The 16,460-nt window shown below is 39.7% G+C and overlaps 1 protein-coding gene across 6 annotated transcripts in view; it reads right to left on the bottom strand.

Moving 5' to 3' along the window:
* Positions 1-5,719, bottom strand: part of TRAF6 (TNF receptor associated factor 6) — a 24,614-nt gene extending 18,895 nt beyond the window's left edge. Inside the window, exons 1-3 of one of the 6 annotated variants that reach the window (XM_029207999.1) lie at positions 5,528-5,677; positions 3,783-3,839; positions 43-1,613 (exon numbers count right to left, since the gene is read on the bottom strand). The gene's annotated coding sequence lies outside the window, so the exon portion shown is untranslated. Of the gene's footprint in view, positions 1-42 lie in introns of all 6 variants that reach the window. The other 5 variants (XM_029208000.1, XM_029208003.1, XM_029208002.1 and 2 more) reach the window with 5 other exon arrangements.
* Between the last annotated feature and the right edge of the window lie 10,741 nt (positions 5,720-16,460).

The following is a 16,460-nucleotide window of genomic DNA, read 5'->3' on the forward strand; positions in this document are numbered from 1 at the left end:
ACACACACACACACACACACACACACACACACACACACACACACGTATCATAGCTATCTATGCAAGCCACCTTTTAGTTGATAAACATTAGCTCTGTTAATATTATTTACAGAAAACTTTCCAAGTTTTTTCAGCTTTGCTTCATGACTACTATTTTACAAGTTAAGGAGTTCATGATCTAGTAGGATGGATGGAATATAAGGTTAAAAGAAGAAACATACCTCAGCTGTAATAATTAGCATAATTATCTGTTGAAATGTCTGTTTTCTATGACTGCAGTTTCAAGGATGTTCACGTCCTCAGCACTCGGCACGAGCGTTCACCTAACAGGTGTTCATCAGGCAGCTGCTGAAGAACTTAATTACGCTGCTGAGCTCCCTTCAAGTATCCAGAGCTGAAGAGAACAGCTCGACCAGCAGGCAGCGTGCGGACGAACAATGCACGAAGGATCAGATGATCATGAGAAACTATCAGTTATGTGATTTTGGGCAACTAACCATTTGGATCTCAGTTTCTTCTTCTAGATCTAAAACTCTACTGACTACAGTTGAGCCCTGAACAAGGCAGGTGTTAGGGAGGCTGACACCCACGCAGTAGAGAATCCGAGTTGGCCCTCTGTTCCCAAAGTTCCACATCCTTGGAGTCAATAACCACAGATCCTTTACTGAAAAAAAATTTGCATTTAAGTGGACCTGTGTAGTTCAAACCTGTGTTGTTCAAGGGGTCAACTATACCTCCAAATGTTCAGTGTGGCAATTTCTATTACACAGAAAGAACTGAATTGAAAAAGTATATCTGTATGTCCTCGTGCCTTCAGTCATGTCAAGTGACTATGTTTCATTACTAATGACTGGAAAAACAAGTGAGGTTTTGTTTGCCTATGGAAAACTATTGCTTTATGGTAGGTGGGATGCTTTCAAATTCTAAACCATTACCAGAACTTACAAGTGAGAAGCTAAGGTCTAAAAGCAGTTCACAGCCTAATTAACCAGGTCTCTCTTATAGGTAATTACACGTATAGAAAATTCCCACTATGTACCAGATATACAGTTGACCCTTGAACACAGGGGTTGGGGTGCCGACACCCACACAGTCAAAAATCCACATATAACGTTACAGTTTGCCCTCTGTGTCTGTGGTTCTATATCCACTGATTCAACCAACCTCTGATAATGTAGTGCTGTAGTATTTATTGGAAAAAATCCATGTATAAGTTGACTCAAGCAGTTCAAACCTATGTTGTTCAAGCGTCAACCAGAGTTCTAGAAAACAGAATGTAAGCCTCCAGCCAATATGGCAGACAATGTATCCCCCGCCTGTCTCATTTTTATATAAAAATCCTGGCTGCCACCATGTCTAATAGTGGGTTAAGACAGTAATCCTCTATTTTTTACCACTATAGATACCTTTTTCTTCTTCTCAAAAAGATTTTGAGTAGCATTTGATGACCACCTACAAAGGATGAAGCACTGTTCTGGCTGGAGAGGCAATATCATGAAGTGGTGAAGAGCTTAGATGCTGGAATCGGATGATCTGGGTTTAACTCTTGTCTCCATCATTTGGTGTATGACCTGGGCAAACTATATAGCCTTTCTGTGCTTCAGTTTCCTCATCTGTAAATGGGGGTAACAAAAGAATCCACCTCAGAATTACCGAGAGGATTAAATGTGTTAATATGTGCAAAGCACTTAGAACTGTGCCTGGAAGTAAAAATGAGTTGTTATTATGTGTACCTCTATAGAGTTATTTTATTTAACAATTTTATTGCCCCCCCCCCCGTTATCAAAGTGGAAACTCTGAAGCTTTAAAAGGCTAAGTAACTTGCCAAGGATTACCCAACTAATAAGAAACAGAGTTAGAATCAGAACCCAAGACTACTTCACCCAGAGCCTGTGCAATTTGTACTATCCTATGTTTGTCTATGTTTTGATAACTTTGTCTATAAAGCTGAATTTAAAATTTCTTTCCATTTATTTTTATTACACTAGACTAAGATGCTGACCACAGCTTCTGCTAAACATGAGCTGTCCAGTGTTATCAGGTTGGGTTGACAGAATTCCAAAAAATCAGTAAAGAAAAACTCGCGTTTTGTTCTACTTTTTTAGTTTCGATAATATTTTTGAAAAGTTAAAAACAGTTTGCAAAGCCTTGTTATAACTAATGCAGAATCCCGTGGAAGACTCAGTACAAGTTGATAAGGAGGAAGGGATGGCAAGATAATGGCAAAGAGCAGAACTAGTTATTACGCCTGTGCTCCAGGATGGGGTTATAAGGCCCCTGTTATACCCTCCGAATCTGTTGATAGATAACACTGTAATGCTATACTAGGGTTTATATCCTTTGTTATTTTTCTTCCCATATACATTTTTGTGTTCAATTACTACCTTAGTTAAATTTCTTAGAAGTAGAATTATTAGGTCAAAAAGTATATAACTTTTTATAGTTTCTGATAGATGCTGGTTATCCAATATGATATGTTTTGATATCCAATATCAAAGGCTTTATAATTCCCACTCCCAAAAGCAGAGTAAGTATGAGAACACATTTTATATACCTTTGATAATTCCAGGTATAGTTACCTTTTGAAACTTTAACCATTTTATTTTTTTAAAGTAAAATCACTTTTGAGAAATTAATATTCGTTTGGTTGTACAGCATATATCAAAATGCTAGCCAGGAGACAAAAGCAAAAGTCCCTGAGCTAGGTCTACCTTTTCTGCCCAAATGTCCAGTTAAAATTCAGTTTATTGGATAGTCGATAAACTGCCCTCTTGCTATCCAGTCCAAAAGACTTGAAGGTCTTTAGATTTATTAGAGACCTTTTATAGCAAATGTGTTACTAAGAAAATCTGTCCAATCAGTCACAATTCCTTAAAAGGAATTCCACTGCAGGAATGCAGTGTCAAGACATGAAAGTGAGCACTCTTAAAAATATAGATGCCATTATTTTTCATGCTTTAAGTAATACAGAAGCTTTTCATCTTTCAAACTTTTTTAGGTAGTCACTCTGTCTACAGCATGTAGTCCCATGTAACTATACTACAAAGGGAAAATTAAGCTAAAGCAGTATTCTGAGTGCCATTCAGTATTTTTAGGTTTACTCTTTCTTTTTGGCAAGTTAAAACGTTTTTTCCTTTTACTTTTAGGGACTGTGATGACTTAATTGAAAATCATTTTCTTAACTACAGTGAGTAACTATTTTAATTAACACCAAGAAAAAAAACCCAAAAAGTGCTTAGAGTCAGCTATAGAAGATGATCTGGGGGGGTTCCCTGGTGGCACAGTGGCTGAGAATCCACCTGCCAATGCAGGGGACACAGGTTCGAGTGCTGGTCGGGGAAGATCCCACATGCTGCGGAGCAACTAAGCCCATGGGCCACAACTACTGAGCCTGCGCTCTGGAGCCCACAAGCCACAACTATTTAGCCCGCGAGCCACAATTACTGAAGCCTGCGCACCTAGAGCCTGTGCTCAGCAACAAGAGAAGCCACCGCAATGAGAAGCCCGTTTAATGCAATGAAGAGTAGCCCCCACTGGCTGCAACTAGAGAAAGTCCACGTGCAGCAACGAAAGACCCAACGCAGCCAAAAATAAATAAATAAATAATTGGGAAAGAAAAGAAGAAGATGATGATCTGGCAACCGTGTAGAAAATACTATGCTTTATTAGTATTTTTTTTTTAACCTCATATGGTGCCTTAGGTATCCACTTCATGAGACGCTACAGAGGTACGCTTGGCTTTACATAAGCTAAAATAAATAAGAGTAAACAGATATTCTTACCTTCAAAGATTTCTTTGGCCTCTTTTCTATTCTAACATTCAGAATTCATGTGGCTTTCTATATGAATTAATGGAAGAGACAGCACAAAGGTTAAATGGTTCCTTAGTATGTTAAGAGCTTCATGACTGTAATTCCCTCTTTGTAATTGTGAATCTAGTACAGTAAGCACTGAGTTAATTAAATATTGTGGGATGTAACCACTGCCAACTTATTTTGACTGCAAAATGAATATCAAAAATAGCCTTATAAGAAATCATGGCTTAAATTCACCTATTAGTATGGGGTTATATATTATGCTCCAAAGAGTATACTGTTAAATATCTTGTGGGAGGGGGAATAGAGCGATACACAAAACTTTGTTCCTTTAAGATCAACAGATGCTAATGAGAGAAACGTACCAAGCTAAAAAATCAGTAAGTTATGTCTTGAACTGGTCAATTTTAAGTTTTAAAGTAAAACCACATAATACAAAACACTGAGAAATTACCTTTAATTTGCTACTAGCTTTAGAAACAAGAACTATTTACCAAATCCTTAAGATCTATTCTTAAAATTGCAAAGACCTGCAAAAGGGCTGCAATGACGAAGGTGCTGCAAAAGAGTCAACTGCTATGCCTTATTTTTGAACACAAATTTGAGGGGACATTCCCTTTCCTAGGCATGATTTGTTCTCCTCCAGGAGGCAAAGATTTGAACTTCTTTCAAAATCTAAGTGGCCAAAAATTTATCAGCATCACGTATCCAAATTTGTCACAGAAAAGACTTCAAGTTACAATTCTTAAATACTGTGATGTATATAGTGGGTGCAGGTTGAAACTCTGATCATCACATGGGCAACAAGGGCCTGAGACACATTCCTTCCTTGAGTCACAAAAAAAGCCACAGCGTCCTCACCCCACTCCCATATCAACATCAGAAAAGCCCCTTCTCCCTTCCCGAGTAATCACAAGGGAATGGATAAAATACCAGTGGCCAGGTTCACAAGGCCAACACTCAGAATTTCAAGTTTTTCTTGTTTCTATGTCTGTGTAGCAAGACATTTAGTGATCTACACTCCCGAGAAACCAGAGAAAACACGCAAATACTATACGTTGTATGAAGCTCCTAAAATTTGTAGGTGCTTTCTGTTCACATTCAAGACAGTCCTAACTCAGCTGGAGTTCCCCTGAAGCCAAATACTAGGAACAGCTTTATCAACCCAGCGTCTGGAACAATCGCTAGAACTGCCGCGTGCAAGGGCGGGGGAGGAAACATTCGTGTCAGCTGAACCTTTTCTTTAAAAAAAAAAAAAAACTTGCTGCCTGGGACATCTACCGAGTTCAACAGGGAACCCAAAAATAGCTCTCCCATGACAGTGACAGAGGGAGTCGCTGAGAACCTAAAAGGGATTTTTTTAAGCCGGTACCATCCGAGCAATGGGAAAATACAGGAGGCGATTTCCTTTTCTGAGAAGGGGAATGCGCGGGGTGGGGGAAGTCGGGCCAAGAAAGTGGGCGCGAGATTCCAGCTGGGGGATGGAGTGAGCCGGGGAGGTGGTCCCCACCGGCCGGCGGAGCAGAGGTGAGCGGACAGGGGTCGGCGTCTCCAACCTGTGGGAACCCAGGGGAGAGGAGGCGGCGTCCCCAACCCGTGGGAAGCTAGGGGCCAGGGGCGGCGTCCCCAAGTGAGAAACAGGAGAGGAGGAGGCATCCCAGCCCGTGGGGAGAGAGGCCGCCACCGCCGGGAGCCGTCAGAAGGAGACTCACCACTCAGGTCCGCTGGGCCGCCGACTACGCCCGGCCGCAGGACTCCACTCAGCCAAGGTGCCAGGAGAGAAAGGCACCGCACTCCAAGCCGAGGGTGCCAGGACGCCAGTCTCTTGACCCGAAGGCCGCCGTTACTGAATCCCCCGGAAGCCCGAGCCCCATCCGCGGACGCCCCTACTTCCGCCTTCTCCGCTCGCCCGGGCGAGCGAGGGGCGGGGAGCGGGCAGGGGAGGAGACAGAGCGGCCCAGCCGGGCGTGGGCGCCCCCTGGCGGCGGTCCTCCACAGGCGCGCGCTGCGGCGCCGGCGAGGGCAAGTCCAGCCGTCAATCTAGAGCTCTCCCGCTGCGCTTCCGCCTCGCTTGGGTGCGAATCCCACCAGGGAATTCCTTACCCTACAATCCTGAAGTGAGATCTGTCTCGGAGTAACTGTGATCTAGTGAGCAGCAGCAACAGCAGTAATCCCAAACTGTGTTTTTATAGTTTCCCAATCCAAGCAGGAGAAAAACCCCAACTCGGCGAGATTACTTGACCTTCGAAAAGCCTTCACTCCTTTCCTAACTCCACCCTCCTTGCCAAGGAAGTTTACTTGATATGTAGAGCCCTCTGTTATCACCTGGTCCTTCCCCTTCAACCAGTCCAAGGGAGTCAAACCCATATATTTAAATATTTCTTTGAAACTGCTGCCAAACACATCATCTCTTTTTCGGTCAACGTCACAAGAAAGCTATTTTTAATTCCCTGTTTAACTGCATGCAAACCTCTAAGGAATGTAACAAGAAGATGCGTGAAAGATTTTGGCTCACCTCTGCAAATCTGACTCATCCTTCACCTCTTGGGGGAGGTATTACAGGGTGTTGGGTTTCATATGTACATGTCCTGAAACCAGAGTGCTTCATTCCAATCTAGTTTTTCCCCTTTATAAATTATTTGACTTTAAATAATTTACTTAATCTGACTTCAATTTTTTCATCTCATTAAAATAAGGATAATGATAGTACCTACCTCATTGGTAGCATTGTTGGAAGGGAAACATAAGTTAGTACATGTTAATAAATTATTTAAAACTAGGACATAGTATGTGCTCAATAAATGTTAACAATACTGTATTTCCTGCTTTCTGGCTGCTGATATTCATAAAAAATACTTATGTTTTTAAGATAAGAAACTGTCACAAGTTTTCAAACTCACTCTGCCACCCCTCTTTTTAAAAAGTATTTTGAAATAGTTAAGACATAAAAAGAATTATACACACATCTGTGTGCTCACCACCCAGCTCAATAAATAAAACATTGCCAGTAGAATCGCCAGCTCTTGTGCATCCCTCCCCACTGATTCCCAGGGCCCTGTAAAAATAAATCCCCTATGTGATGGTGAAGAGATCATGATATAAAACTGAGAGATGGAGAAAAAGAAGAACAAGGGAGGTAGACTTTCCTCCACGTATTAATATGTGCTCTGGGGCAAGTTTTGTAACTTCTACGAACTTCAGTTTCCTAAACCATAAACTAGGGGATAATATTTACCTTCCAGGCTGTTGTCAGCATCAACTAATAAAAATGTACGTGAGAGAACCCAGCACTGGGCTTTCAGAAAGATTAGGTGTTGTGCGTGTATTTCACGATTTTCACACGTGTCCTTGAGGGGCTTCCTCCTACTTCTACAGATCCTATTTATTCTTCCCTGTTTATACTGGTAGAGAGTGTTGGCGCTCACCCATGCCCTGGGCACACAGGAGACTTACACTGTCCCCTCGCAGTCAGACAGTGCCATATGACTAGTTCTGACCCACAGGCTGTTCAGGGCAAGGGAGGTGTGTCATTTTAAGACCAAAGCATTTGATTTTCATTGAAAGACCCACTTCCCCACGTGACAACCACGGGGCAGCTGTAAGAGGCTGGAGCGCTAAATTGCTGTATGGAGGGCAGTTGCCTTGGAAAGTCAATCCACCTTAATTGGACTTATATGAGCAGGAAACAGATCTCTGTTGTTTCGAGCCATTGAGATGTTAGGGCTGTCTTTTCTGCCACACAACCCAGCCTATCCTATGCAAATTCCTCCTTAAAGTCTCCTCTGATCGTTCACACCCCTACTGGACTAGGAATCAGAAAACAAAATTTTCCTCTTGGCTCTGCCTCTTATTAAAATTGGACCTGGTCAAGTATCCTCATCTGTAAAGTTGGAATAAAATCCATCCTGTCTCCTTCTCAGAGACTTTATTAGTTCAAATGAGATACATGTGAAAACTCTTTGTAAACTAGGAAGCTCTATGCAGGTGGCAGGAACTGAGTATTCTGATCAGTAGGGTTATCTGATATGTACAGCAACCACAGTACCTAGGTTTCCTGAAATGTCACTAATTTAAAATATTTTCCAGTGTCCTATATAAGTATTCAAAGTGGGCAAAAATATCATCACGGTATCATTTCTGGGTTGCTGTTTTTCACACTCTATTTGAAAACTGAAATAAGATTCACCTTGTAGGCTGTCCCAGGTAGGAGTGGGAGGGTGAGAGATTTTCCCCCATTTAGAAAAAGGATGGCTCTCTAAGTTTTAAATGATAAAAGTAGAACACAGTTCTTTAATTCAAACCATATTTATTGAACAACCATCATGTATGTGTGGCAGTCAGCCTTGAAGATGCTATTTATGCCCATATGTGATCTCCTTGCACAATGAATAGGGTACAACCAATAGGATGCTGTGAAAATGACAGAATGTGACTTCCTAGGCTAGGTTGTCTCCAGCGTTCCAAAGGAACCAAATAAAGAATTCATAGCTGGCAAGGGAGAATTTCTTCGTGAACAAGGACAGATTCAGTGAGAAATATTCTAAGTGATTCCATCTTATTTTATTTAGGTAACAAACTCAAAACAAGTCTCAGTGCTCTATCATTTCTCTCTCTCCTTTCCTTCCTTCCTTCCTTTCTTTCTTTCACATCCATCCATTTGTCTATCTACCCATCTATGTGGATATCTGATATGTCTATTTTAGAGTTAAAATTCATAAATGAGATGGTTTTCATGATGCATATTATTAGATTTATTTTGATTGAAAACTGATGGAGAGTGAATCTGATTGGTTGAAATGGTTTGTCAATAAGGACTGGCTTTATTAATTAGGTTGTGTAGTAGATTCCCTCCATAAATGGAATGAGACTTGAGTGAGCTAAATGTGCAGAGTTTTGTCAAAAAATATGTACAGACTTGTAAAATATACAGTATGGTAGAATTACATCTTTCGCAATTATTTAAACTTAACATAAAAAAATTTACACATGCCAACCTAAGAGTATGCAATGGAATATATCATCTTACAAAAGCACTTTAGAGTCAGAAACTTTCTCACACCAGAAGCAGGAAGAGCAAGAAAGTAAATATGTTATAACCTTGGATAAAATTACAGACCAAGGAAGACTGAGTCAGTCAGAGGAGGCATTAGATATGATGGAACCTAGAAAAGGTCAAAGAGATCCAGTCGGGCATCTCCCATGTACATTCAGTTTGGGGGAGGAAGTGTCCTGGATCAAAATCTCCCTTTAGCTATCCATGTTCAAAGGCAGGCGTTTTGGAGATGTCCTGATGCCATTAATCGTTGAGCTGCAAAAGCAATTTACCTATTGAATGATTTCATAGTCACTAACAGTAGCTAAGTGAAGCCAGAGGAGCACAGGAAGGAAGGTTACCCAACAGAGGGTTCCGGTCTTGGAATATACTCCGAGTACAATAAGTTTCAGGGTAGCCTCCTTCACCGTTTCTGCCTCTCTCCTCCCATCCCACTCCACCAAAATAAGGGAAAGTTCTCAGAGCAGAGAAGGGCATGGGTGATGAGAAATGAAGGAGATGGGCAATAAAGGAAGATGAGTGAGGTGTGTGGACATGTGGGTGTGTATGGGGAGGCTCCTAGGGAGACTGCAGACACTAATAACAGGATTTGGGACTATGCCCTTGGCTCATTTCACTGTCTAGGTTGAGAGCAGACTCTGAGCCACTAGGAGGCAGAAGCTTAGTTTTGGAAACTACCTTGGAATCTATGGAATTTCCCAATATTGTCCATAGCAGAGCTTTCTTTCGTAAAGCCTACCCACTGGCAAGGAGTGAAAGTACTCACCATTCCTCTCCACCCTCTTCCCAAATCCCAAGCAAGAACCTAAACTTTTTGTGGCCATACTCATTTTTCCTGCTCTTGGAGAAAGGAGATCTTTTTCTGCCCTTCATTTGGGTAAATGAGGAGGGTGGGGACATTTCCACGGCATTGCAGCTAGATTTTCCTAGCTAGTTTCACTAGAGATCATCAAGCAACATTGAGATGGTAAGTGGACCCAATTTACTGCTTTCCTTGGGGGAAAGAATGTACCAGCCATAGAATATAAGAATCTGATCTATTCATATATTTTTAATGAAAACAAATTGCTTTTGTCTGATTTGTAGACTTGTTTCCTGCGAGCTGAGTTAGTGTATAGGCACACTGGGTGGAAAAAAAAATCAGCTTTTGAACTTACAGAGCTAAGGGTCAGAATATTTCACCAAGGTAAACAATACCTTATGATTTCTCTTGGTACAGTCTCTTCTAAACACTTTAAAAAGCATTACTATGGGGCTTCCCTGGTGGCGCAGTGGTTGAGAGTCCGCCTGCCGATGCAGGGGACACGGGTTCGTGCCCGGGTCTGGGAAGATTTCACGTGCCGCGGAGCGGCTAGGCCCGTGAGCCATGGCCGCTGAGCCTGCGCGTCCGGAGCCTGTGCTCCGCAACGGGAGAGACCACAACAGTGAGAGGCCCGTGTACTAAAAAAAAAAAAGCATTACTATGAAGAAAAATCATCCAAAACCTGAAATAAAGTAAGACGAAGGCAACAGTGACATTGTTTAACATGTTTGCCTAATAATTAATTATCTATGTCTGAGAATTCTCCTGTTTGACTTTGCTATTTTACTATTTGATTAGAGACCAGACACTGAGGTTATTCATTAACTCATAGATTTCCTTCCAGTAAAAAAACACACCCCCTGAGGTTAATGCACTATGGGATATTAACTAATTTGTATCAGCTGGTAAATTTCAGCATTCCTTTGACTGACTTTAATATCTCTGTTTCTCCAAACTTCCTTTGGACCAGCTTTATCATCTTACTAATTCTCTCATTAATTAATGGGCTGAATAAAATCTTAGAATGTGTTCATTCTCAATTTCTGTGGCAGTCTTGTGTTGAAGTTTTTGAAAATTGTACTTTAACATTACAACATTCCTGCTTAACTCTGCTTCTATACAACATCTGCATATTGAATGAATTTCTCAGTCAGATTTTTGCATGGTTGATGTTTGAATGGAAGAATGTTAAACCTTTCAGGACATTAGGATCCTTAAAAAACAAAACAAAACAAAAACCGTAATCATGGCACTGGAACACAAAATCAAAAATGTATAGTTAAGCGTTTGGCTTATTTATATTTTGAAACAAATAGAGGATTACCATTCAGAAAGGCTCTTGAGTTCAAAAGTCTCTTGTGTGTGAGTTCCTGCTCATTGCCAGGTGTAGAAACTCTCGCAGAGGCAGCGGAAAGCAGAGAAAATCTGAAGCACTAAAGAGGAAGTGTTCAGAACTGTGGTGTGAGCTTGCTTGGTGGGAAGAACAGGAGATATATTTCCAGTGTTCCTCATTAGATTTTATAATATAATTTCCCCAAAAGACAGTTAAATAAATAAATGTTTAGTTTCCCTGAATTGCCCACAATTGAAGTTGAAATAATGTGTCTTTTATGCAACAGTATTATTTTCCATAATTGTATCTCTTTCACTGCAAACATTTTTTCAGATACAGTATGAGTCAAATAGTCTTTTGTGGGGCAGACAGCGGTGGGGAGAGGGAAAGCCAGTCCCAATTAATAATATTGTTTTTATAGAATATGTAGTTTGTTGCAAATAACTCAATAAAAATGCTTTGGGGAGAATATACAATTCTTTTATAGGTTGGAAACAGCCTAAATGAGGATTATTACAATAACAAAATTAAGTAAATTAAAAGCTGCTTTACTATGAAAGGCAATGGAAGGTGTGTGTGTGCTTGGGGGTTAATGCTGTCACTCTAGGTTTTTCATCACATAGAGTAGGACACATTCCAGGTTCCTGAAGCCTGTATCCACGTTTGCCCTTTTCATACGGTGCTGTTGTTAATGGCTCGTGATTGTTAAGATGAAACAATTTTCAGTTTCAAATTGAACTTTCAGCATTTCATCCACCAAAAATATCATACTTTCACCTCAGTTTCTGCCAGAACAGAATATATTTCTTTCTGGATTTTCTAAATAAAACATTGCTTTGATGAATAACATGGGACTGACTACTTCCTTATAACAAAGTAATTTTCATGTTCTGAATGATAGCTAATCCTCTAGGCTTTCCTGAAGGAGTTTCTGTAGGGGGTACAACATGTAAGAATTCTGTTAAATTAATAATGATCTTTGAAGATTCTACATGTGCACATTGGAAGATTTCCAAAATGGTTTCTTGAGGATGGTGGTGGTAATTTCTTCTCAAGGCATTTATTAAGGGTCATTTGCAATTTTTGTTTTCTGCACCAGTGAACTAGGGATATAAAGGGTCAACACTAGAAATCAATAAACGAGAGATCATTTTGCCCATGACCAGAGAGGCATTGTTTTCTGATAGGAAATTCCTCAAAACTAAATTAGGAAAAGTGCCAAATAACAGACTCCAAAGAGGAAACAAAGTATTAGAAATTGGAACACAATCAGAAACTGGAAATGATTCATCAGCTTTAGTTCTTTTGCCCATAAAATAGTTTATATTTATCTCATTTCTTACATTAAGCATTTCCTAATTAATTAAAAATGGCTCAAGATAATATTTAAAAATGTGCAGTTTCCTATCTAAATGCCTGAATCTATAATAAATTAACTATTCCTCTAAGTTTGAATATCAGATTATTTCTATTATAGTATTTGCTTTATAATGTGTCAGTGAACTTTTGTGGATGAATCTTTGCCCACATTTCAAACTACGACTTTAAGATGGGTTTCTTCAATGGAAATTGGTAGGTCAAAGGCTATGGATATTTATGACTTCTGTTTCAAATGACTTCCCAGAAAGACTGTCAATTTTTGTTCCATCTAGTTCTTGGTATGTATCTTACTCATTCTCCCTAGGATTATTCTAGGTTAGTGTATTATTTTTAAAAACGAACACACACGCATATACCACATACCCCAATAACTGTAAAAAGAAATTAAAACTCACATACAAGATAAAATATTCATTACAGAAGGTAAAAAATATAAAACAAAAAATGTCCCCTTACATTTTTGAAACTCAATTCTACTTTCCTGAAGAAACCACTGTGAAGGAAAAAAATGACCAACTTAAAGTTTTTAAACATGGCCTTGCTATCTATGTGACTACATTCTGGAAGGAGGAGAGTGCTAATTGCTCAGACCTGGGGACCACTACACCCCAATCCCTGCATTCATCAATGTCACAACACTTTAATGAGTACAATCTAAAGCCACCTTTAGGAATTGCCTAGCAGCTTACTGACATTCCACTGGGGAAGATGAGACCCCAGGACATTCAGACCGGAGGGGAAGGTATACTTTGGAGACATAAGTTGGCAAACTTGAAAAAGCCTATTTAAAGGTACTGAAACAGGTCACAGTAGCTGATCAGTAAAATGTTTAAGATTCATAAAAAGTTTACAGCATTTATCTAAAGGACTAGAAAAGGAGATAGTGTCTGTCTAGGCAAATAGGACATTAAAGATTCTTAGTATGGGACAGAGTTCATAACTACTGATTATGGAAGCTGTTTCCCTCATCATCACTCTTGCCTATTTGCTTATCTTACAGGAATGTTCCATGTGGGCTGGCTGGCTTGCTCAATCTCTTTTTCCCTCATTCTCCCCCCTCCCTTAATTATTTGAGAGTTTAAAAAAAAACTTACTTATGAATTACTTGAGAACTAGTTGCATATTATCATATTGTCCCTAAATAATTCAGTGTTCTAAGAACAAGGACAATTATATAGGTTCCTATATAACCACAACGCTATTATCACACTCAGAAATTTAACTTGTACAATAAATATTATCTAACATACAACCATATTTAAATCTCCTCAGTTCTACCCCAATAATCTTTTAGAGCTGTTACTTTGGTTTGATTTTCCATCCAGGGTCCAGCCCAAGTTTGCAATTGCATTTGCTTGTCATTATATAATCTTTAAAAAAATAAACTTTAATTTTGAGATGATTGTAGATTCATATGCAATTGTAAGATATAATACAGAGAAATCTCATTTACCCTTTACCCAATTTCCACCAATGGTAACATCTTGTACAACTATAGCACAATATCACAATATCTTGATATTGATCCAGTCAAGATACTGAATATTTCCATCACCACGAGGATCCCCCATGTTGCCCTTTTATAGCCTAGTTCCCTCCTCCTTGTACCCTCCTTATACACTGGGAACCACTAATCTGTTCTCCATTTCTATAATTTTACCATTTCAAGAATGTCACATGAATGGAATCACATAGTATGGAAACTTTTGCATTGGAATTGATTATAAACATTCCTATAAGGTTTTTTGTGTGAACATAAATTTTAATTTATGTCCAGGAGTACAATCACTGAGTCATATGGTATTTGTATTTTAGCTTTTTAAGAAACTGCCAACTAGTTTTCCAGAGTGGCTCTGTCATTACACATTCTCACCAACAATGTATGTGTGATTCAGGTTTCTTGCATTAGCCTTTCTGATAGATGTGTAGTGATGTATTACTGTGGTTGTAATTTTCACTCCCTTAACGGCTGATGATGTGCAGCACCTTTCCATGTGGTTATTGCCACCTGTACGTTCTCTTTGGCAAAATGTCTCTTCATGTCTTTTGCCTATTTTCTAATTATATTCTTAGTCTTTTTACTGTGATCCATTTGAATTAGTTTTTGTATAAGGTGTGAGATTAGGTTTCTTTCTTTCCTTCCTTCTTTCCTTCCTTCCTTCCTTCCTTCCTTCCTTCTTTCCTCCCTCCTCCCCTTCCATTTCTTGCTACTTTCTTTCCTTGCCTTTGGGTGTCCAATTACTCCACCATCACTTGATTAAAAGGCTATCTTTCTGGGGCTTCCCTGGTGGTGCAGTGGTTGAGAGTCTGCTTGCCGATGCAGAGGACACGGGTTCGTGCCCTGGTTCGGGAAGATCCCACATGCCGCGGAGCGGCTGGGCCCGTGAGCCATGGCCGCTGAGCCTGCGCGTCCGAAGCCTGTGCTCCGCAACGGGAGAGGCCACGACAGTGAGAGGCCCGCGTACCGCAAAAAAAAAAAAACGGCTATCTTTCCTCCATTGAATTGTTTTTGCACCTTTGTAAAATAAATGAGTTGGGTATATTTGTGTGGGTCTATTTTGGGTTCCTTTATTCTATCCCATTGATCTGTATGTCTATCTCTCCAATAATACCACAGAATCTTGATTATTGTAGTTATATATTGTCATGAAATCAAATAGATGAGTTCCTCTTACTTTTGATTTCATTTTAAAAATTGCTTTAGCTATTCTAGTTCCCTTGCTTTTCCATATAAATTTTAGAATAATATTGCCTATCTGCAAAATATTTTACTGGGATTTTGATAGGAATTGTGTTAAACCTATGTTTCAATTTGTGGGAGAACTGACATCTTTATTATGTTGAATCTTTCAATTAATGAACATAGTATGTATCTATTTACATCTTCTATGATTTCTTTCATCAGCACTTTGGACTTTTTCAACTTGATAGAGTGTTTACAAGAACCTACATCTAACATACTTAATGGTGAAAGACTAAATGCTTTCCCCTAAGACTGGGAACAAGGCAAGGATAGCCAATGGCACTGCTCTTATATTACATAGTTCTGGAAGTTGTAGCCAATGCAACAAGGCAAGAAAAGGAAGTAGAAGGCATACAAATCACACACAAAAAAATAAAACTGTCCCTACTTGCAGACGATATGATTATCTATGCAGAAAATCTTACAGGATACACACACACACACTTCCTAGAATTAAAAAAAATGAGTCAGGAGATCTCAGGATATAAGATAACCATTAAAAAATGTTGTATTTCATTATGCTAGCAGTGAGCCTGTGCACACTGGAATTTAAAATATAATATCATTTACAATAGCTCAAAAAACTGAAAAACCTAGGTAAAAATCCAACAAAACATGGATTAAGAGCCTGCACGTCCGGAGCCTGTGCTCCGCGACGGGAGAGGCCACAACAGTGAGAGGCCGGCGTACTGCAGAAAAAAAAAAAAAAAAAGTCCTTCTTTTTTAAGGCTGCATAATAATATTCCATTGTATGTATATATCACATTTTGTTTACCCATTCATTCTTTGATGGAAACAACGGTTGCTTTCACCCCTTGGCTATTGCATTATCTCATTGTTTCTGTATGTTAGGAATTCAGGCAAGGCTTAGCTATACCCAGAGTTTCACTGGGCTGCAATATTATCAGAAACTTGACTGGGGAAAAATCTGCTTCAAGCTCAGGCTGTTGGCAGAATTCAGATCCTTGAGGTTATAGGATTGAAATCTCTGTTTTCTTGCTGGCTATTGCCTGATGGCCTGCTCTCAGTTAAGAGAGGCTGCCGGCCTTTCCCTGTCTGGCGACATTCTCCATAGGCCCCCTTGCAATGTGGAAGCTTGCTTCTTCCAAGCAGTGAGGAAGAAAATTTTCTCTCTCTGGGCTACTAAGACAGGGTCTTATATGATGTAGCATAGTCAAAGACATAATTATCACCTTTGCCATATTCCCTTGCTTACATCAAGTCACAGGTTCTATCTGAATTCAAGGGGAAGAGATTTACACATGAATGTTTTTATGCACTCTCCTGTATGTGTAATATATTTTATAGCACATTAAAAAAATAAGTTAAAAAGA

Source organism: Monodon monoceros, unplaced genomic scaffold (assembly GCF_005190385.1).
Source record: "Monodon monoceros isolate NGI ecotype Baffin Bay Population unplaced genomic scaffold, NGI_Narwhal_1 Super_Scaffold_7, whole genome shotgun sequence".
In the NCBI taxonomy this organism is placed as follows: Eukaryota; Metazoa; Chordata; class Mammalia; order Artiodactyla; family Monodontidae; genus Monodon; species Monodon monoceros.